We start from the raw sequence: 23,149 nt of genomic DNA, 5'->3' as shown, positions 1-23,149 counted from the left end.
TAAACAAATGAGGACCTGTTGTTTCCTGTCAAAATCAGCATTTCTTAATAACTTTATTACCTTTTTGACAACTTGTTAAAAATGGACTTATGAATTACCAAAGCTGCAGCCTTTCTGTAAAAAGTGATAAAGGGGTGGTAATAGTTTGTCAGGGTGTTTGGTAACAGAGAGCAATTTTGCTCGCCTGTTACAAAGGTAAAATAAACATTTTTTTATTCTATATATTTTATATTTGCTGATTTCAAGTCCTTCAGTTATAGTATTGTTTTGATTTTGCTTGGATGGGGACAGGGGTCTTTAATTATTATTATTATGATTGTTATCCAGTATTTATATAGCGCCAACATATTACGCAGTGCTGTATAATGTCCATAGTCATGTCACTAGCTGACCCTCAATGGGGCTCACAATCTTCCCCCCACTTCAGTCATATGTTAATGTCTTTATGTAAGGTAATTTAATTTTAGAGGGAAGCCAGTTAACCTAACTGCATGTTTTTAGAATGTGGGGGAAACCCACGCAGACACAGGGAGAACCTGCAAACTCCATGCAGATAGTGGCCTGGCTGAGATTCGAACCTGGGACCCAGCACTGCAAAGGCCAGAGTGCTATGTGTGTTTAACTTCAAAAAATCATCTCTAGACAACAAGTAAACTACACAAAGTGCTATCCTGGAAGCATTTCATGTAGCCTCAAAAAAAGACTACCTTCAGTCAGGGGTTTGTTTAATCCATGTGGTCTAATTCATCTGGCTTTTCCAAATGCTTCCAGAACTAAAAAACTAGTGACATCAGCCTGTGCAGGGCTGTGCGTGTCAGCCGACAACTCCAGGTGACGGGTGAAACATAAAATCGTACTAATAATACAGCAAACACTGCAGCTTTAAAATGCATCTTTAGTACAACCACATTTTTGTTGTTGGCCCTCCAACCTAGATTATTGGGGCTGATTGGATGGTCAGGTGGCAAGGGGTGTATTGTGACGGGAGGGGAAAGGATCCTATATCCAAAAGTCCAAATTCCACATGGCTGCCTCTGGGGAAAGCAGGAATGATGAGTACCCAGTGTGGAGAGGTGAGGTGTACTGTATGGAGCAACATTTTTTTTTTATTGAGTAGGCAAAGGAACAGGTTTAGTCACTCAATGACCCTGATTTAATAAAGCTCCTAAAGACTGGAGAGGATACATTTTCGTCAATGAATCTGGGTGATCCAGCAAACCTGGAATGGATTTTTTCAAAGTCATTTGCTGGCAAATGATTTGAATGGTGGACCAGATCCATTCCAGGTTTGCTGGATCACCCAGCCTTATTGACGAAAATGTATCCTCTCTAGCCTTGGAGAGCTTTATTAAACCAGGCCCAATGACCCAAGAAGTGCACATCCTGGATTTTGTGGTGTTAGTGTTTCATCGTTTAACATTTCTAGGTTTAAATCTGATGGGTGAATGGGAGAAGTTTGCTAATAATATTTTTTTATAGCATGCTTTGTGTATGTAAGAGTCAACAAGGATTTGGGATTGGGTGTGTCTAGGAACACTCTACCACATTGAAAAGAGGGGTTCTCAAATCACCTAGGTATATGGTATCAGTTTTAGCTTTGCTTGGAGGGTACCCAACCAGCTACAAGAATAAAAACACGGCTTTCCTTCTAGTAGTCTGCAATTAGGTTGAGAAGCTTGCAAGAGCTAAAGGTTCATTTCTGTTTGGCATTTTCTATGCAGAAAATGCCGGTGTTACTGCAATACTAAACCGTTAGACGGTCATATGCGAAACATTGGGGGGGTCACTAAGCTAGGACACCCCAATACATACCAAGGACCTCGGATCCCAGCAGTAATTTAGATTCCTGATCTCAATGATATTTTGTGTAGGTGTGCTCCTGTTGTCCCCTCTTGAAAGATAGCCAAATAGTATAAATTTAAATCCGCCGGCTGTGCTTACGTTCCAGGAATAGCAACATACCGGAGAGTAGAGGACATATTAAAAATAGAACAGCGGTGGAGCAATCAGGAGGGAGGACAACTTTTCTAGTGGTTAGTCCTTGTTTTGCATGCTGGAACCTAATTATTGGGTGACCTGACACAGCTCACTTTTATCAATGAGGACGTCAAACAACACGTTGCACATTTCATTCAATTTGATTGTTGTGAGTTATGTCTGGGCATGACAGAGGAGAGAGTATTCTTGCCAATCTCCCCCAAATTCATGGCCTGCAAAAAAAAAAAAGAACCAGTCAATAAGTCAGCGTTTCTCAAACTTTTTAATATGAAAGAACCCTTAAATTAGGGAACCCTTGGTATATTTACCATATTCAAAGCTCACAGTACCCAGCAACCTCTGGAGGAACCCTGGGGTTCCATCAAAACCTTGTTGAGAATCATTATGTAAAGGCAAAGTTCAGCAGTGAGGTAATGATGCAGCCACAACTTCTAGAGACGCGACATATACGCTAAAGGGTTAACACCCATGCATAGTAGTGCATTGTATATGTGTCAGAATGAATGGCAGCGCATTGTGACGCCTGGGCATACAATCTACAACACTTTGACACTGCCTTAATGTAGTTAAATATTACCTTTCCAAGCTACATCCAGCTATGATTTTCTAAAATTTACAAAATATTAAAATACGGCTTCTGAGTAGCCATAGAAACCATAATAACAAATTATAATGTCTCACAGTCCCATTAAAATGATATTTCGTGCTCCAGTGATTTGCTCACTGCTTTTTCCAGCAGCCCATTGCATGGGAATTTCTCTATTAGCGATATTACCTTTTGCTTCCTCTGTTCAAAGGACACAACAGGAAGTTAGAGGAAATCTCTCCAAAGTGAGGGAAATGCCTATTGAGTTGTCACAGGCACAGGTGTCCCCATTGGAAGATTTACTCTTTTGGGGTAAAGTTCCCTATTTTCAGGCCTGATACCAATCATATCATATTGTTCTCTGTTGTTTCTGTGGACTGCAATAAAATATCACCTCTTGCGGTGAGAGAAGAGGGGGAGATGTTCTGTATTCCTAATGTTTCTCCTCTTCTTATTCTTTATAGTATTTACATAACGCCAACATATTACGCAGCGCTGTACAAAGTCCATACTCCTGTCAAAGGGGCTCACAATCTAATGTCCCTACCATAATCATATGTTATTAACACAGTCTAAGGCCAATTTTTTTGGGGGGAAACCAATTACCATAACTGCATATTGTGGTGATGCTGCTTTATAGATACAGAATGGTGAAGAAGCGTTGTCACCCTAGGACAGGATGTGTACTACTGACAAAATTAATAAATAATAATAAAAAAAAACTAAAGCAGCCACCACCTCTAAGGACTGGTAAACTGCAATATAATATGTTCTTGGATAAACTTTAAAGCAAACGTGCTACAAGCAAGTAGTCATACTTTATCTACACGATCTGATCTTTTTCTGGGGGTCAAGAGTGTAGACCACATTAAACGTTTGCATACCTATTTTGGGTACAGTCCAGATACCTGATAAGAAGAATGAGGACAGATAACACAGCATCCACTTACTAAGGTGCAAACAGAGAACTGAAACTAAGCCATACGCTATGAGCTGTTTTCGATCCATCAGATAAATAAGTCAAATCAATCGAAACAATATCAAATCATATTTTTTAATCCAACAAGCCTTTTTTTTCCAATTGTGTTACCATTGCAGGGTTCTCCTCAGCCCCTTTTAGCTGGGCGCACCACCCGGCACTTTTTAGCACCCACCCGGCTGTTTTTGGGTGGTTACTGAAGCGTTTGGTCACAATACAGGGGCTGCCACCCACCTACAATTTCTTCCCACCCGGCCTAAAACAGTTTCTGGGTTGAGCACTACATTGATCTATTGATAATAATATATGATAAATTGGATTTAATCAATCTTCAAACATGCTTGTAGTCAATCACAAGGATCTATTTATTATTAATAATATTAATAATAATAAACAGTATTTATATAGCACCAACATATTACACAGCACTGTACATTAAATAGGTGTTGCAAATGACAGAAAGATACAGAAGGAGGAGAGGACCCTGCTGAGAAGAGCTTACAATCTAATTGTCATTATAAATAACATGAAGAGAAGATCGCATGGTGTATTATCAATCATAACGGTCACACTCTTATTTACTAAAACGTTTTCTAGATAAATAAACTTGAAGCATGGGCCGACTATCAGAAAGTCACTAATTACTAAAGTGTGCAACTCAATAAAAATAACTGTCAGTGAATGATACACTCAAAAAAGAAAACGTTCACTTTAAACTATTTCGCTGCCTGAATGGCTGATAATGGAAAACATAACCATATTGCAAAATATGCATCCCAAATATGTAGTGTTAAAATCCCCACATTTCTACAGAAATATCTAACCATTGTGTCATGCTTGTGCTGCCATGTTAGGCTGGAGGAAGCTGAAAAATAATAATTTCCTTTTTTTTTTTTTTGGAATTACAGGAAGTCAGCTGTGTGCTAGAAACTATTGTTCTCCTGTTTACCTTTATTTTAAAGCAAACTGCCAGCTGGGCATATCTGCACCCTTTGCCAGTGTACCTCTTGCAGGTGCTTCCATCTTCCCTTGGCCTACTTCGGGTTCATGGTTTTTGCCCATGGTCATTGGCTGTGTCCCTATGGCATAGCAATGCGTATGGGTGTTACTTCCAGCGCATGATCATGCCAAGGCTGCCCTGAGCTGTGCATGTTCTAGTTTACATGCCAGGGGGTGGTTAAAGGCAGACTACTAGTAACTACTGTCATATAAATATCTGGCTATCAGCAGCAAGCCTTTTATTATTATTTAACAGGATTTATATAGCGCCAACATATTACACAGCGTTGTACATTAGGGGTTGCAAATGACAGACAGATACAGACAGTGACACAGGAGGGGGAGAGGACCCTGCCCCGAAGAGCTTACAATCTATCCTTAAACCCCCAAAAAGTTTTAAAGTTAAAAAAGAGTTTCATACCTGGAGATCCTGCCAGCAACAGCACTCACTTTTTCAGGCTGACAACGCTAACCCAAAGCCTCACAGTTACCAACAATGTTGTCAGCTCCCAGAGTTGGCTATTGGAATGCCTGTATATTATTAATAACAAGGATTTATATAGCGCCAACCTATTACGCAGTGCTGTACATTAAATAGGGTCACAAAAGCACGGTTAGTATTCAATAATAAATGTTGTTAAATTACCTGTAAACATTTTGCACTACTTCTTTGATTGGTGTGCCGCTTTAAATATGTATTTTAATTATTAGTCAGTCATAAGCATTGGGTTCAGAAATCAGCTCATGAAAATAATGGTTAGTTGGTGATTTATCATGGCACACGTGGTGTTTGGATAATGGGTGTCTATAGGGCAGCCCGCATCTAGGCGTATGCTGGGGGGAGGAGGAGAGAGGTCATGCCATATGCAGAATGCTTGTTCCAGTCCATGCAGCCTGTCAAGTCACCCTTCAGTTAAACTCATTATATTGTATTGTGAATTCTGATCTCATCCAGGTCTAGTGAGCCATCTGCTAGGCTCAGCCCTCATCCAGCTTACTCAGGTCTCAATACACAGCCGAATCAATGCCGCCTTAGCCATTGTGCTACGTGGATTTGTTTTTCATCAGCTGAAAGCACCCCTCGAGGTGCAGTGCTACATTTCACCTATTTATAGAATACATTTGTAAACATTCACCGCCACAGTCTACATAACACTTCAAATGTGTTATGTTAACCAGCCAATGAAATTGTTTAGCATCACAAAAAAATAAAATGAGATCCTCACTGGTGGTGCTTAAAGCAGAACTCCTAATAGTAGACGAAAACCCACCCTTTGCTTAAGCTACAGGTTCATGCAAAAAATAAATGTAATTAAAAAATTATGACTATATAATTATGACTTGAAAGCAATGGGGCTGATTTATTAAAGATCTCCAAGGCGGGAGAGGATACATTTTTATCAGTGATCCAGCAAACCTGTAAAGGATTTCTTAAAAGTCATTTGATAATTGTTAGCAAATGTTTTTAATACTGGACCAGATCTGTTCCAGGTTTGCTGGATCAGCCAGCTTCACTGATAAAAGTGTATACTCTCCAGGCTTGGAGAGCTTTCATAAATCAGGCCCATTGTCTCTAAAGCTACATACAGATGTCCAATATCTGTCACTGGAAATGCTCTTTTGTGATAGTTTCCAGTGAAGCAAATGAGTGCTGGATGCACATGGAGAAAGGAAGGGGGAGGATGAGTGGGATGCACCACATTGCGTCCTCCTCCATAGGAAATGGCAGAAGTCATCTTCAATCGGTTGTAATTTTTTGATTACAATTGTTTGCCTCAGTCAACAAGTCTCGAGCGTGTGTGTTAGTTGTCTGCACAGCACAAAAAAACAAACATGGTGACTGCGTTGCTTTGCTGTCCGTCTAACAATGGTATTCCATATTAAATTGTAAGCTCTTTTGGGCAGTGTCCTCTCCTCCTCCTGTATCATTGTTAGTATCTGCATTTGCAATCTTTATTTAATGTACAGCGCTGCGTAATTTGTTAGCGCTTTATAAATACAGGGTATTAATGATATTATATTGTGAATGGGAGAGGAGGATTACAGCATAAGAACAATACAAAGATCAAAACACCAGGGTTCTCTCCAGGCCCTTTTAGCTGGGCGCACCACCCGGCACTTTTTAGCACCCACCCGGCTGTTTTTGGGTGGTTACTGAAGCGCTTGGTCATAATACAGGTGCTGCCACCCTGCTACAATTTCTTCCCACCCGGCATAAAATACATTCTGGGTAGAGCACTGAAATACCATTGTGGTATTGGAGAGTTCTGGTCCAAAATTCAGACTGTAGGGAGATGAGTGACACAGAACAATGAAGAGTTGAAGTATTAAAACACAATGTCATTTTCCTGGCTGTGCAGTATGGCAAGGTGTGCAGCACAGCAATAACTGAACTGAATCCCACATATGTAGGTGATGTTGTTATATGTATAGATGTTCTGACTGTATATTGCTATCTGAAGTCTAGGTTTGGGGAAAGTGGGAGAATCCATGTGAGTTATATTTGTATATTCAGGTTGTTCTGTTTGTAGTTCTCCAAAGCAAATGAAAAGTTAGTTTAGTAGAAATGGTCCACTCATTAAAAGGCAAGGTTTGTTTTTTTTGTAGCTCCCACCATAGAGAAGGGGTAATCGAAACAAAAAGAACAAAAATACTTGCCTTGGCATCTGACAGTCTTGCCCTGGCAAAGAATAAATCAATACACCAAGGCTGTCCAACTCCACTCCTCGAGGGCCAGGATCCGCACACATTTTTACTATTTAACAGACACAATAGGTCCAAGGCTGGTGAAGATACACTTTCATCAGTGAAGCTGGGTGATCCAGCAAAGGAATGTAATGGATCTGGTCCAGGATTCAAAACATTTGCAAGCACATGGCTTTGAAGAAATCTATTCCAGGTTTGCTGGATGACCCAGCTTCACTGATGAAAACGTATCCTCTCCAATAAATTTAGTAAAGAGAAGTTTAGAGTCCTTTTATATGCAAATCCTGTCCTGTATGGGTGTCCCTCCAGGACTGGAGTTGGACAGCCTACATTGCCAAGTAAAATGCTCACAAGTTTCGGACATATCATTTTTAGAACTTCGAGAAAACACCAGTGACATCATCTTGCCTACAGGAAGTGGCCGGAAGCAGAGATTAAATGTGAGATTTTTTTTATTTCTTTTACATTTTTTTTTATTTAGTTTCACCACAATGTAGTTTATGTTGAGTTTGTAAATTAGTGATTGATAGAGATTTGGAGTAGAGTAGATTAAAAGTTCTGTTTTTAAGTTCTGTCAGCTTTTTAAAGATTTTGTCTCCTTTCCTCTTTTTTCTGAAACTCATCATCTACAAAGGAAATAAGGAGAAATCTCCCTTAGGGAAATACAGAGAGAGTTAAAGTTCTGACAGAGGTTTGTACTGTCCTCATTGCACTTGAAAAATATCCATATACTTTGCCTTGTGCAGCTGAAGAGGTTTTCTCACTGCCTGTCATCCCTCAGTTAGACAGGAATTGATAAGAAATGTCCACTGGGTTGAACCTAGAAATTTTTTTAAGCCAGGTGGGAAGAAATCGTAGGCGGGTGGCAGCCTCTGTATCATGACCTAACTATTCAGTAACCACCCAAAAACAGCCGGATGGTTACTGAAAAGTGGTGGGTGGTGCGCCCGGCTAAAAGGGTTTTGGCAGAACACTGCTCTATCTGAAATAGAACATACAGCAAAAACCCATCTGTTAGCCATCAAATTGGTAGGGCATTTGGAAAATGGGCACAGTACAGGTTCACTTTAAAACCCTGTAGAGACGCTGAATGGATGTCACATCATTTACCCCTATTTAATGTACAGCTCTGCATAATATGTTGGCGCTATATAAATCCTGTTTATTAATAATAATTATAATTGTTGCTGGAAATTAGCTTTTATAATAGTTTCCATTGGCAGATGAACAAACAAACACTGTACACACAGCACTGTTCTGTTCTATGGAAAAGGGGAGAGGACGAGAGTGGTCCTCCGCTGTGCTCTCCTCCATGCCCAACAGTCGTTACTATTGAGATGAGCACGACCGTCGAGAATCATCTGACGTGTGTACTCTCTTTCCTCATGTCTCTCTTTAAATTCATGGATTAGGATGAACAAGCGTGCAGCAGGTATATTCACAGTAGATGAATGAATCTATATACAAGGCTTTAGGTTTGTTATAAATCACTGTAGTTTGTATGTGCCTCCACCAGGTACTTTTATTTTGCCTTCCCTGGTCACCCACTCAGTGTTCTCCCAGTTCCTTTTAGCCGGGTGCACCACCCGGCACTTTTCGGCACCACCTGGCTGGTTACTGAAAAGTTGGCTCAGAATAGAGAGGATGCCACCCGCCTACAGCTTCTTCCCACCCAGGTTAAAAAAACTCCATGGGAGAATATTGCACCAACTCATTACATACTAAATCAGTAATAATAAGGGGACTGGAATGGTGCTGTACATAGCTTTGTAAAAACAGGAAACTCTGGTAAAGCCCACCTGTGATGCTGAGCCTCCATGATAAAAGTAAAACCTAATGAAGGGAAGGAGAGCCAGGGACATTAAAGCTGGGTAGGAAAGGGAAGGAAATGAGGTGTTGTCATCCCATAAGAGGAAGTTTCTGAATAGGGACCCTCATGACAATATCACCAGGTACAGCTCTAATGAATGTTGCTGATTTAAAGAGTTTTTTTTAACTTTATTAACACGTCAGATCTTATATAAGATCTTTCTACATTGATGGAACGATTTCCATGTCTCTGTCTGGCTTACTTCACTAAGAAATAAACACTGTGTTTTTCGTATTTGTGGTTGTCGTGATGACATTCAATAGTAATTGTGAAAAAATGTTACGTGACTCATAAAAAGTTTGCAATGTAAAAATTGACACTGTGAGGTCCACGTTAACATAAAATACCAACCTAGAAAAACCATCCAAGTATCAACTGTCACTAAAGACGTCAATCGGCATGAGTGTACGTTGGACATTTAGGAGGAACCAAAGCTGTTGGTGAAGGTGAGTTTTTGCTGTAATTGGCAGCTATGCACTGAATGCTTGCTGATTATGACACAAACCTTCCACAGCATGTAGTTCTAGGCTTATGGGTGCCGCGAATAAAGCCATACGATGTATGTGCCGTGTACTAGGCCACCAGTAGCAAGGCAGTGTTTATCCAGAAATTTTTTAAAGCCAGGTTGGAAGAAATTGTGGGCGGGTGGCAGCCCCTGTATTGTGACCCAACTCCTAAATACCCATCGAAGAACAGCCGGGTGGTTACTGAAAAGTGCCGGGTGGTGTGCCCAGCTAAAAGGGGCTGGGGAGAACACTGTAAGGGAAGGGGTTTTTGACTAAAGAGACTTTGTATGTGCGTTCTCCCACCCCCTGGTAACTTTTTTGATTGCGGTTTAGTTCTGCTTTAAGTATCAATACATTTCTTGATGTGATCCCGTTAGCAGATCTCTGCAGTATATTAGTGCTGTCCCAGATTGACACCCATGAAACAAGTATCCTTAAATCCTGCACCTTAAGAGGCGATTAAGGAACAAAGTGTGGACAATGTTTAGCACCTCTGAGATTTTCACAGTGAGCTCCAGACATCCGTTCTTTACTAAACCCATGAACCCAAAATTTCCCAGTCTTGGAGCAGCGGTGAATTCTTCTGTGCTGTCAGCCTAATAGAGAATGTCATATCTGGTCACCGTGTCAAACATCTATTACAGCATCCTGTTTTCTGTGCTGTCATCATTTCCTGCTCAGTGTCAGTAGAGGAAGGAGCACTTCCTGATAGTTGTTATACCTCTAGGGAACAGAGAAGGATAGAAGGTCAAACCCGGGAGCTACCTGGCCTCATTCATAACGACAATCGTATAGTGCAGGATTCTGTACATGCTGTAACAATACGATAGTTCAAATATACACCATCAATAATGTACACACACTAGATACGATCGTTTGAACGATGCAGGAAGTGAAACTGTATCACAGAACAATCCAAGATCACTGAATGACCGTACACACAATAGATAGTGAGTGATCGTCGCCAAAAAATGATCGTGGCCTGTCGCTGTGCACTTTTTTTGTTAACGATTATCGAACTATCGGTCAATAATCGTTTGTTTCCATCAACAATTATTACACCTGTGTACACCTGTGTTAGCCTTACTGAAAGATGGAATACTGCTGTCACATACTTAGTAGAAACTTTGTATACTTTGTACACCGACAACAATAGAAAACTGGGTGCCAGCTGCAATTTTTCAGGTTCACTGGGGCCATTTGGCTCCTAAGATAGGTCCTTGCTGTGTATGTATATGTGTATATATATATATATATATATATATATATATATATATATATGCAGATTGCAACTTCCTAACAAGCAGTGGGAATTGAAGTCTTCACTCGTAAAATAAGCCGGAGGCTCCGTATTTGCGTTTTATTAGTTCCCGTGTAAGTCATTCACATGATCAAACTAAATGTATCCACCCGGGACGCTTCCCTTTCTCCGCAGCGTCTATGCATCTGATACCTTCCCAGGATTAGGAATATTTATGACTTGGCGCAGCGTTTGTACCGTAATATGTAAACCTTTCCGCCTCTGGTGGGAAGCGCAGGCTCACAGACGGTGCTGGAATCTTCTCCCTTCTTCAGGGGCTGTCAGTGAATGTTGTGTATTATAAGTTAGACCTTCCAGCTAAAAAGAAGAAAAACACTTCTCCAGCTCTCAAGTTTTCATTCTGTGTTTTTCTTCCTCTCGGCAGGAGTTTTGAAGATGCAAGCCCCGGTCACGTCCCCCCTCCCCCCACAGGGAGGCTTTTCTGTCTAATGGCCACCGGGGAAGCATCAGACGGTTATAAAGTATTTTTATTTCCTGCAGTTGTGGAAGTGATAAGTTGATCAGCGGTGAACACCTACAATTATTCCTATAATAAAAGCAATTATAACCTTCCTGTGGAAAAACCACTCTGTTTTTGATTTGTTTGGCACCTTATGTGCCACAAGGTAAAAACGAACGTTTCTACACCTGGCAGTCAGGAAGAATTCTGTAGTTTTATTTCCCCTGAATTTGCAAAATGAAATGATACTTCCCTTTTCTTTGTAAAAAAAAAAAAATGTTTGTAAAGTTGCAGATAAAGGCAGGTCAGATGATTATCGCCCAGGATGAACATACATGGTCATGTTGGGTGAGAATCTGACGTGTGTACAGCGGTCGCCTGTCGTCGTTCTGGGATGCCACAATGGATCCATGCATGATGAACGCTATACAAGTCAAGGGAGGAGAGCACAAGATGGTGCCACTCGCTTGTCCCCTCTCCATGTTGTACAGAGCTCATTCATCCATCTGTCACTGTAAATGATTGTGAAAGATTGTTTCCAGCGACTCAAATTTTAGGTATGTTTGCAGCCAGGACAATGCAGATTTATTTTTTAACCTTCCTCCTAAAAGTGATATTTCAGTGATAGCTGGAACTTGATAGACTGAATAGCCCCGTGGCTTCTTGCATCCCTTCAAGATCCCTTCAAGACTCTTCTAACAACCTTGCATGTAATGTAGGCCTAATTAAAAAAATTGTAAGTTTAATTTAGGCACCACCTATCAAATAATAATCAGTACATTCTGCAATAATGGCATGTTTTTATAGGTCATATCACCTTTAAAATGCTAACATGCTAATGCGTTGGTCTTTCCAGAAGTCTGGTCTAAACTGTCGTACCTCGCAGGACTGACAACACTGCTTAATATTTCAACACGGCAAAGGCACTATGTTGTCAGGTAAAACAGGAAGTTGTGAGCTAATTGGATTTCTAGCAGATCAATCAGGAGGTGCACTGCATATGTGAATGTTTTATTATTTTTTTTTTTTTTAATGTGTCTCATAGGATGCTCTCTAGGTTGGAGACATTTAATGGCTTAGTCCACCCAGCACTGATCACTGTCTTGGCAGATGATGGTGAAGTGGATTGTGTATTGGCTTTGTATATCTCTTGAGGAATAATGGCAGACTGTCCGTGTTGGAGTATCTGGACACACAGCTGATATATCTAGTATAAAGTGGTCTCATGTATCATGCATGACCTTACTACTTTAATAGAGATTTTGAATGTTTTAATAATGTTGGAAGGTTTCTGGCACTTACCATACCCATTTGTGGATATCAGGTTCTGATTGGTCATGTAGAAGGAAGGGATGGGTGGCGGGATTGGCTAGAACAGCTTTTATATAAGGCATTATAGCGGTCTATCCAAATCCGTGCAAACTTATTCTAAAGAAATTGATGTTTGCTAGCTAATCAAAGCCTTTTCACCCATAGCAGCCAACCAGATTTTAGTAGACATTTAATTAGTACAGGTCAGAAAACAAATGATACGTTTCTGTATGGTGGGAATAAATAAATTCAGTGAAAGACATTTAAATACCCACCGAAGGACAAAAAGTGTAGCTGTTGGCTATGGTGGCCTATAGGATTCAATGTTACCGTTTTGCCAGTGCAGTCAAAAAATGAGAGGTGAAAGTTGATTGGCTGCTGTACATAGCCGGTTGCTGGCTCCATGTTCTTTTCCGTCTTGTCTGAGCCTCCCAGCACCAAAAAACCTAAATGTATATAAAGTTGTGGCCCTGTGGTTCTCCATTCTTCATCTGGAGGCTAAATCTGCCAAAACCCAAGTTTGTTTCCTTTTTGTTGCATTGTTGGGATTCAAATCTGGCTGAGGTGGAGTTATGGAGGAACCTCATTCCTACTATCCCACTTTTGCTTGTTGTAGTGACAGCTGGGACCTCCCTGCTCCTTTGTGAACCCATCATTCCCCTCTAGTGCAGACATGGAAATTGATTCATGTGTTTTCTTCCTTGCCCCCTCCCCCCAAATGCAGTCACTGTTGCTAAATTACCAAGCACTGGGCTCTTACAATGCACCATTGGTCCAGCTCCGCCATTGTTTAAGGAGCATTCTGCATGGGGATTATTGTGACCCTTCAAAAGAACCTCCAGTGATTCTCCTGCACCAGTCCTGGTGCTGTGTGTCATGGGGGGAAGGCTTTCCTAGTAACACAACCCTGTGATTTACTGCTGTGGGGTTACATAATATGGGACTTAAAGTAAAACTCCAGCCTTTCACACTTTTCAGAATTCATTAAAGTTGATTTAAATCCTGACTGAACGACATTTAGTTTTGTAAAGCATTGTTCAACATAAACAGTTGCCTTTTATTAAATTACCTCTTTTACATATTTTGTAAATGATTCTGAGCTTCTGCCTCTTCCTGTCTGCATGGCCTCAGTGGCTGCATGCCATTTCTCAGGGTTAATATTATCATGGGAACAACAGTGGACCAGGTCTGCGTAATGGTCCTGACTTATGAAAGCTCTCCAAGGCTGCAAAGGAAACACTTTCATCAGTGAAGCTGGTTGATCCAGCAAACCTGGAATGGATTTCCTAAAAGTAATTTGCTTTTTCTTAGCATACTATTACTAGATTGTAAGCTCTTCGGGACGGGGTCCTCTGTATCACTGTCTGTATTAGTCTGTCATTTGCAACCCCTATTTAATGTACAGCGCTGCGTAATATGTTGGCGCTATATAAATCCTGTTTATTATTATTAAAATGTTTTCTATCCTGGACCAGATTCATTCCAGGTTTGCTGGATCACCCAGCTTCCTGATGAAAGTGCATCCTCTGCAGCCCTGGAGAGCTTTCATAAATCAGGCCCAATATGTGGTAAAATATTAATTGACAGGTGGGGAGTACATTTGGAGGATGGGCAAAAAACATTGTCATCTTAGAGGAGAAAGTGCCTGAACAAAGACTTTTAGGGCAGGATGACCCCTATTTATTTTATTCAAACTTTTAAAGTTTTTCAAATACATTTAGTGCATATTCTGCTTATCTATCATTCTATCTATAGTGATTACATGAACTTTAAACTTTCAAATACCTTATGTTTTGTGTCAACCAACAATTTTTGGTGTTATATGACTAAACTAAACATTAAAACAGAATTAAACAAGTTATACTCACCTGTCCTCATTCTATTGTTAGCGCTGCCATTGTTATTATTATTAAACAGGATTTATATAGCTCCAACATATTACACAGTGCTGTACAATAAATGGGGGTTGGAAATGACAGACAGATACAAACAGTGACACTGACAGTGAGGAGGAGAGGACCCTTCCCTGAAGAGCTTACAATCTAGGAGTTGGGGGAAGTATCATACAAAAAGGAAGGGGGAATCTGTGTCTGTTTCAATTAGTTGACACCCTTCCATCTTCTTCAATCTTGATTGGGTCAGGCAGGGGTAATGTAACTTCAATTACTCCCGGGACCCGCAGGGGATGCCAGGATGTGCTGGGTACCTTGGCAGCCAATGCTGAGCTGCAGATGTGAAATGAGATGGCAATCGAGCAATCTGCTTATTGCAGAGCGGACATCACTTGTCTTTTGTTCTTGGCTAAATTCTTGGCTCATCCCAAATTTTTAAGGTAGAACTTTAGTTTGTAGAAATGTAGTTTGTCAGCAAGGAATAGATTTATAACTGGGTTCATTTCTCTGCTTTGCAGCAACTGAAAGATTAAGTTAGCAACCCAGTCCTGGTGTGAGCATGTATACAATCTGTAAAGTCTCATGTGAGATTTAATTTGTTTATTGTCCTGAGAATGACCACTCATGGACCACTGGCTCAAATAGCAATTTTTACTTTTAGGTTGTCAGCAGGGGGTTAACTCAGCGCTCCTATAGATAACAAGTCTTGCACAGGATCTAATAAATGGGAAGATGGAAGTCATATCTGCTTACCTAGGTTCCATAACGGGTTGAATGACACAGATAAAAAAGCTTGTGCAATTTTAAAAAGTGTCTGATATTAGAGCAGTCCCATAATTGGCTCTTCTGTTTCATGACTTCTAACATTTTCTCAAAATTGGGCCATATAATTTGGTTTCCTGAGCTCATTTTAGGTTAGAAAATGCAGATGAATAGGTAGGTGAAATTATCTGCAGGGAAAAGAGGTAAATTAAAGTTTTATGTCTTGCAGGCTTGTGATAACCTCCTATAACCTTTCAGTGAGAACAGACAAATGCGCTCTTATCAAGTAATATGTCAGACTGTCATTTTAGGCCTATGAAGAATTTATGGATGCCAAAATGCACCTTCAAAGAGAAGGTTCAGGCTAGAAGTTTAACAGTTGACCTGCAAATCCCAAGGATCATTGAGCATGACGTCACTAATTCGCTCCAGACATTGTATATGCATAGAAAAATAATTCTGGATTGAAAAGCTAAAATTAGGATGACACCTTGTGATACAAATGAGGTTTGAGGTTCAATGGTCAGTCTTTACCTGTCATTGTGGAGATTGGTTTCCATACGATACAATTACATCCAAGATCCCAGTTACTGAGGTGAAAGGGAATCTGTTTCTATGACCGGGACCATTCTCATACTGAGCAAGGCAGGTATGTTACCTGGCAAGGCTTCATTCAATCAGTGCTTGGTGTATGCATGTTATAATGTCATTTATATTTTAATGAACCTGAATAGACATTCACTGATCAAACAAATGTACCCGATCTCTTAGCAAATTGCCACATACCTTACCCTGCGTATTGTGAAAGAAAATTAGACTAGTATTATTATTATTATTAATATTAATATTAATAATATTAAACAGGATTTATATAGCACCAACTTATTACGCAGCGCTTTACTTCAAATAAGGGTTGCAAATGACAGACAGATACAGACAATCACACAGGAGGAGAGGACCCTGCCCCGAAGAGCTTACAATCTAGAAGGTTGGGGAAGCAACACACAATGGGAGGGGGGATAATATGTGTGCAGCATGTAGTAGCCGTATTGGACCATGTACCAGCACTGAGGTCCAGCCCATTGTGCATAGTGTGAATGGGTCCTAAATGATAAATATCCATTCTTTTTCACCCCAAATAGTTTACAGTAATAGAGATAATCGAACTGGTTCTGGTTCTTATGTTGGTAAATACCACATTTTGTATTACCGGGGCTTATATACCTGTATTCAGTGTGTGGTGAATGATACTTCCACATTTTGGGCCTGATTTATTAAAGCTCTCCAAGACTGGAGAAGATAACAAATAGCAAATTATTTTAAGAAATCATTTCCAGGTCTGCTGAATCACCCAAGTTCACTGATGAAGTGTATCCTCTCCAGCCTTGGGGAGCTTTAATAAATCAGGCCCACAGATCATGATGAGGGCATGAGGAAATGATGGGGGCTTACCATTGTCCTCTTGCTTACAATTGGAGAAACACTACAGATGACCTCAATGTGTGGTTTATTGCATTGTCAGCAGGCATGGGTGAGAATGTGGCATGAGAGAAATATGGATGTTGGCATTGCTGACCCTTTGCAAATGCTGGTTGCCTGACTCGTATGCTGTCCTGGAATATGTTCCAGGTCAGTGACTCAGAAAGACCCGTAGCTGGAATGTTAGGATAACAGTCAGGTAGGTAGCATATTCCAGAGTTGACTAGACTTTTTGAGGTATGGACACTTTTTCAGGACCTAAACAAATGGTCATAAAAACCACAAAGCACTTCAGTGCATTAAACAAAGAACATATGTATTGGAAATGAGCCCATAGGGCCATGCCAATTTTTTGTAAAGTAATAATGGCTCCAGGTCAATTAACCTAACATGACAATCTCCAACGTAGCCTTTTACGTTGTTTGCATCCCAAGCAGTAAATATCTGGTGCTGGGCTGCTTTTACCTGTGCACCAACCTCTCATAAGGATCTCTTGCCAAAGTTGCAATGCCCTATTCAAGTCTAAAGGAGATTAGTGCACAAGTGCAAGTAGCCCCTCCGCTGTTGGAAGAGGGGAATCATGAACCTGGACGAGTGAATGGTCAGCCTGAACTAGCTTAGGGGAGTGGGGGTCACGTAATTAGAAAACTTGCTCTTTATGGACCAGAAAGCTGACCTTTCTTCCTGGCCACCGTAGGTGTCTCTACATCCATTACCGTAATACACTGCACCTTTCTAACCTTCAGAGGAACCCATTGCCACAGGGCCATAGAGCTCTGGAAGTTGAGCATTTCATGTGTACAGGTTTAAGAGCTTCCAGGGAACTCATAAACAAAAGTACGTGTGTGCAGGCATTTTCCATTCTTGTTTCTTAACTGCTTATGGCAGGTTTAGTATATTACAGGCGTGATAGGTTTACTTTAAAGCTATTTTGAATAAACCAGCTTGTTATTTACATCCCTTAACTAGGTGTAGTTTTATCTCCTCTAAATGCATCTATTCATCGTTTGTCTACCTTACTTAAAAACGTACTTACTTTTCAAGCAACTGTAAAAAGTTTTCAAGAAAAGTGTCACCTCCATTCACCGGATTTGTGAATTCATTAATGAGCTGTTGTGTGTCAAAGCAGTGAAAGCCCACCACAATGGAGCCTGTTACCTATACAGTTTGTTCGATGTACCTCGTAGGATTGTATTGTGGAAGAAAAGCTCCATTCAAATTGTGCTGTATAAAAGCCAATAGCCTATTCAACAGGGATTGTGGGAAACTTCTTTCTAAATTGTATACTTTTTTTCCCCGAATGTTTCTCTAAAGAAGGAAAAAATAATGCTAATGCAGAGAGATGTAAAATGTATACTTTCAAAAATAATGACTAAACGCCGTTCTGTAAGGCGCAATCTACTTGATTTGTACAGAGGGAAGGTGAAGTAATATAGTTCTGTCGTTTTCAGGTAGGATAGTAGGGTTGGGATGGGAGGCCCATAAGTAAAAAGGATTTAAAATTCTATGAACTGATAGTCTGTCAATATGGAATGCTGATAAATACAATGAATTGGTAAAAAGTTCATTGGTGTCCTCCTACTAACTCTTCCAAGTGGCACAGACCCTGCTGACACCAATACATAGGAGGTCAATCAACCACATCTCAAGGAATCCCCAGCTACCACTGAATTCCAACCCCCAACCACCTAACCTAGAATTCCAAAAAAAAAAAAACCCCTGGTAAGAATTATTATCCAGTATTTATATATTAGGAGCGCTTTACAAAGTCCATAGTTATCTCATTAGCTGTCCCTCAAAGGAGCTCACAATCTAATGTCCCTACCATAGTCATATGTCATTAATACAATAAAAGGTCAATTTTGGGGGAAGCCAGTTACCTAACTGCATGTTTTTGGAATGTGGGAGGAAATCGGAGTACCTGGAGGAAACCCAAGCAAACATAGGGAGAACCTGCAAACTCCATGCAGATAGTGTCCTGGCCGAGATTAGAACCTGGGACCCAGCGCTGCCACAGAGCTACCATATTACCAATGAATGGCTGACCTAAAATGATTATGATATGCTGTCCATTAGGTTAAAACCCGTGTTTTCCTAAAAAGCAACAAAGATGCAGCAAATAGGCAGACTACTGCAATCATCTACCCTATAAAGCAACACAACGATGTAAAGGGTTTAATTGATTATAATGGGAACATTTTTCATGTGCTTTAAGCACAAGGGTGGGAAAACTTTTTGGCTCAGGGGCTACAAGGATTTTTAAAATTTCATGGGCCGGGCCAGTATCAGATGAATGGGGAGTGTTTGTATGAACTGATAAAAATTACATGTAAAAGCCATTACTTAAAATGGGTACATTTATTTTTAATGGAAACAGTGTTGCTGGTCACCCTTTTTTCCAGTGGACAATTTTGTACCAATATTTGAGGGGCTGCGTTAAAAAGCCCAACGGTTTGTAGTTGGCCCATTCCTGTTTTTGCATGAGGTGATCATGCATTATTGTGCACAAAAAATGTGTTGTGAAACGGTCCTTAAGGTACATAAGCTGAATTTACAGACAGTTGCAGCGTTCCATAGATAGCTTCAGCCTCTGTAGTAAATGTTGCTTTTAAATCCCGCTCATATGAAATATTTTGGGTGTATTTCCTATGACATCATTACCGTTCTTTTACACATTCACATTCATTACACAACGAGTGCAGCACAACGCAGCGACTTCACAGTGTGCTCAGGTCATTTCACGCTGCCATTTTGACCCAGAGAGCCTGTAACTTTATATCCTGGGCACCGCCTGTATTTTCAGCTCTACCTGAACTTCTCAACATATGGTTGAAGTTAGAGGTGGCAGCTGCAAACACAATCAGAGATGACTCATAAAGAGGAGAGCATGAAATTCCCCAGGAGTCACTTGGGCTGGGAGGGAGCACGGCTCATGTGTAGGTGTGGTGCTAAAATGCAAATCTTCATTTTCTTTTCTTTTTTAAAGACTTTTTTTATTTTACAAAGAACAATGCACCTTTTCCACTGTGAACTGTAAACTATCTGCTCGATGAAAATATTAGTTAATTTCTTAGGACTTTTTAATTGTGTTTAGAAATGAATCTCTTTTGCTACGGAGTAATCACTTTCAGAAAACACTACAACTCTTCTAAAGTCGTAAAGATCACCTTCATCTGCATTCTGTATTATACCCTGAAACAGATTTCCCAGAGCTCATCACAGGTTCATTGAGCATTCAGTTGTTGATGTGCGGATAACTTTCCCGTCTTTGCTTCCTGTGACATTCAGATGTCTGAAGCTGATTGGTGACTGTGATCATGTTAAGATTTGTTTTCTTTCTCCATGTGAAATTTAGAGGTTTAAATTGGGCGTGTTTCAGAATTTCCTGCTTGTATCACAAACTGGGGTTCTCAGATTATTAGCATATCCAACAACATAAAGTAGGGAGGATTTGCTTGTATAAGAATGACAGGACTGAAAAACCAGGCCAGATTTCATGGATTATTTTACATAGAGTTTATATTCTGATAAAGTGTGTGTAAACCCTAAGAATGACATTTTTCTCTGTTTGTTCACCAATGAAAACTTTTTTGCTATATCTGATATCATGTCCTAAAATGCCTATTAATCATGGCAGATATTCCATGCTTCCATGTGTCTCTTAGACACTCTATTAGTATAATTAGCCTCCTAATTTATTTCTTGGACCACATAACGATTGTCCTTGATGTTGCAGGAGAGTGGAGGGTTGAGGTAGTTGGGCAAAAGTGTAAAATAAAAACAACACTCATCCCATAAAAATGCTATGTGTAGTCTAATGAACGTCTAATAATACAGCGTCTGATAGGTTGTAGTGCTCAGTATTCTGATCAGGTTGTCAGATGAATGATCGACTCATAGACTTCATCGGTCGAATCGTCCATTGATGTACGATATATCACAAACTGAAATAAATGTCACTATATTCCATTTTTTTATGCCAAGTTGCTAAGGAAGTGTTGCTGCATAAAATCATTAGATTGAAGACATGTAGAGAAATGGTTCGGGGGACCACAAGATAAAATAAACTTTTATACTCCACCGGACTCTTGTATTCTTCTAGACGTTATTGGATGACCATCTACTCTAAATAGTTACCATTAGGGACTAAGTGCATTTGTGGTAGATTAAGTCCAAGTGTAGCCTGGCATTATAATAGATCTGTTAGCTGATCACAAGCACTCGTAGATGTGTGTTAATATACACGTGTCCCATCCTAAAAATAATGGTGGATCCTCTGATTGTTTCTTGCTTTTTGATTTACACAGAAAAGCGTGTGCCTATATATGAAATTCTCTAAATGTTTAGTATGTTACTGCTACCTTCTGCACCTTTCTATGGCTGGTAAAAATCACCCATAATAGTAGTGGACCAAAAGGGAGCAATGGATTGTATTTACTTGTTAGCGGTCCCTGGCATTTGAGCTTCTACAGCGCTCAAAAAGATCCTTTGAAGGTACAGATTTCAGTAGGTCACTAAATTTTAGTCCTGTAACTAGTTTAGAAAGTTGATATTGCTGGTTTGTACTCTTGTACTTACATTGGCTGGAGTCTGCAAGCACAGGCTTCACCGACACCTTTTAGTGTCAACACTTTTTATTTACCTTCTAACAAATAGCAGCTAAAAGTAGAATGTTCTTTCCCACATATTAATTGGCCTAATTTGATGGGTCGCCTTAGTATAAAGATGTGAGATAAGAAAGTGTGTGGCCAAGCACCAATGTCCTAGAAGAAATGGGCATTTACTATTGTAATGCTTTAGATTTTTAAGCTCACAGAGTGGTTTTGAAAACTACAAAATATACAAATATACTGAGGACTTGTTAGGAAATACAGGTAGACTTTCAGTTTAGCCATCGCTTATTAAATATTTGGTGGCTTGATTGCTTCAAGCAAACCAAAAAGTTCTAACATTGTGCCATAGTTGCACTGAATCGAAGTTTTAGAAAATCATCTTCTTTGTACCATTCTGATTTGCACTTCATTGTGACAGGAGGTGCTCACCAGAATGCTCATTGATATGTAAATACATTCCAGGCAACACAAGAGAGCCACTTCTACTGAACCCAACCACCAACTTTCCAAGCAATCTCATACAGGAGCTGTGAAATAATACAATGCAGAAGTTGGCACCTTCGTCAACAACTTGTGGTTTTCCAAATAAATTTCAATCCAAGTTGGAATATATCACTATATAGTCACTTCACATTACACGGGACAAGATTTAGGAAAGCTGAGCTCATATTTTGAATATTTTGAATAGGATTATGTTTATTCCCCTCACCACAAAAAAATGATCTTTTTGTGTCTGTGTGCTCATACGGCTATGTAGCTCCATGTTGGGCGATCAATTCAGTTGATTCCAAAATTCCACCACATTTTGTAATGTAAGTAAAATAGACAAATGTTGAAAGCATATAAAAAAAAAAAAAGTGACCAAATCTACAACTAGTTCCAAGATTTAACATTTTGCAACAAAATTTTCTTTGAAATATTTAATATAATACTTTTTGAGTTGAATCTCATCTCGGCTTCAGCTTTTGTTGATTTCAGTGTTTATTCAGTTTCAAAATTTCTGTTGATTTGCTCCTGCAAGGAGAGGTACTTGTGGAAACAGCTGGCTGTTACAACAATGGGGAGGTTTGTGTTACTCATGTTGGAGATCTCTGCTTTATTACCCGCATCCAACTGCATGGCCAGTGAGTTTATGATCCTAAAGAGGTCCTGTCACTTTGTGCTAAATGAGGATTTACTAGACTATTCCTTTATCACCTCATTCCCACCTTCCCCGTGCTCCTGGATGACTTGTTTATAGACTGTTTTGGATGGTGTCAGAGCTTACAAATGGTTACTGACTCATGGCAGCAGATCACCAGCTCCATAACCGCACATTCCAGTCAAGTAAAGGTATTTACTTAGGTAGGTATTTAAAAGTATTTGCATTTAGTTTTCCAATTGTAGACCAATTCAGATTATTCCTAGATTGTAAGCTCTTCGGGGCAGGGTCCTCTCCTCCTCCTGTGTCACTGTCTCTATTTGTCTGTCATTTGCAACCCCTATTTAAATGTACAGCACTGCGTAATATGTTGGTGCTATATAAATCCTGTTTAATAATAATAATTGTTGATTGGTTGCTAGCAGCTACTACATTCTGCACATAAATTATCTCCCCTCCTATTGTGTGTTACTTCCTCTACCTTCTAGATTGTAAGCTCTTCGGGGCAGGGTCCTCCCCACCTTGGGTGTCGCTGTCTGTATCTGTC

General features: G+C 40.0%; 1 protein-coding gene across 3 annotated transcripts in view; it reads left to right on the top strand.

Moving 5' to 3' along the window:
• ZEB1 (zinc finger E-box binding homeobox 1) overlaps nt 1-23,149 on the top strand; it is a 90,308-nt gene that overhangs the window by 9,558 nt on the left and 57,601 nt on the right. Inside the window, exon 1 of one of the 3 annotated variants that reach the window (XM_072412663.1) lies at nt 22,787-22,805. The exons of the other annotated variants lie outside the window; for them this stretch is intronic. The gene's annotated coding sequence lies outside the window, so the exon portion shown is untranslated. Of the gene's footprint in view, nt 1-22,786; nt 22,806-23,149 lie in introns of those variants that run through there. 3 annotated transcript variants of the gene reach the window in all.

This window comes from Pyxicephalus adspersus, chromosome 5, assembly GCF_032062135.1.
Source record: "Pyxicephalus adspersus chromosome 5, UCB_Pads_2.0, whole genome shotgun sequence".
Taxonomy (NCBI): Eukaryota; Metazoa; Chordata; class Amphibia; order Anura; family Pyxicephalidae; genus Pyxicephalus; species Pyxicephalus adspersus.
This window is presented reverse-complemented; position numbering and strand designations above follow the sequence as displayed.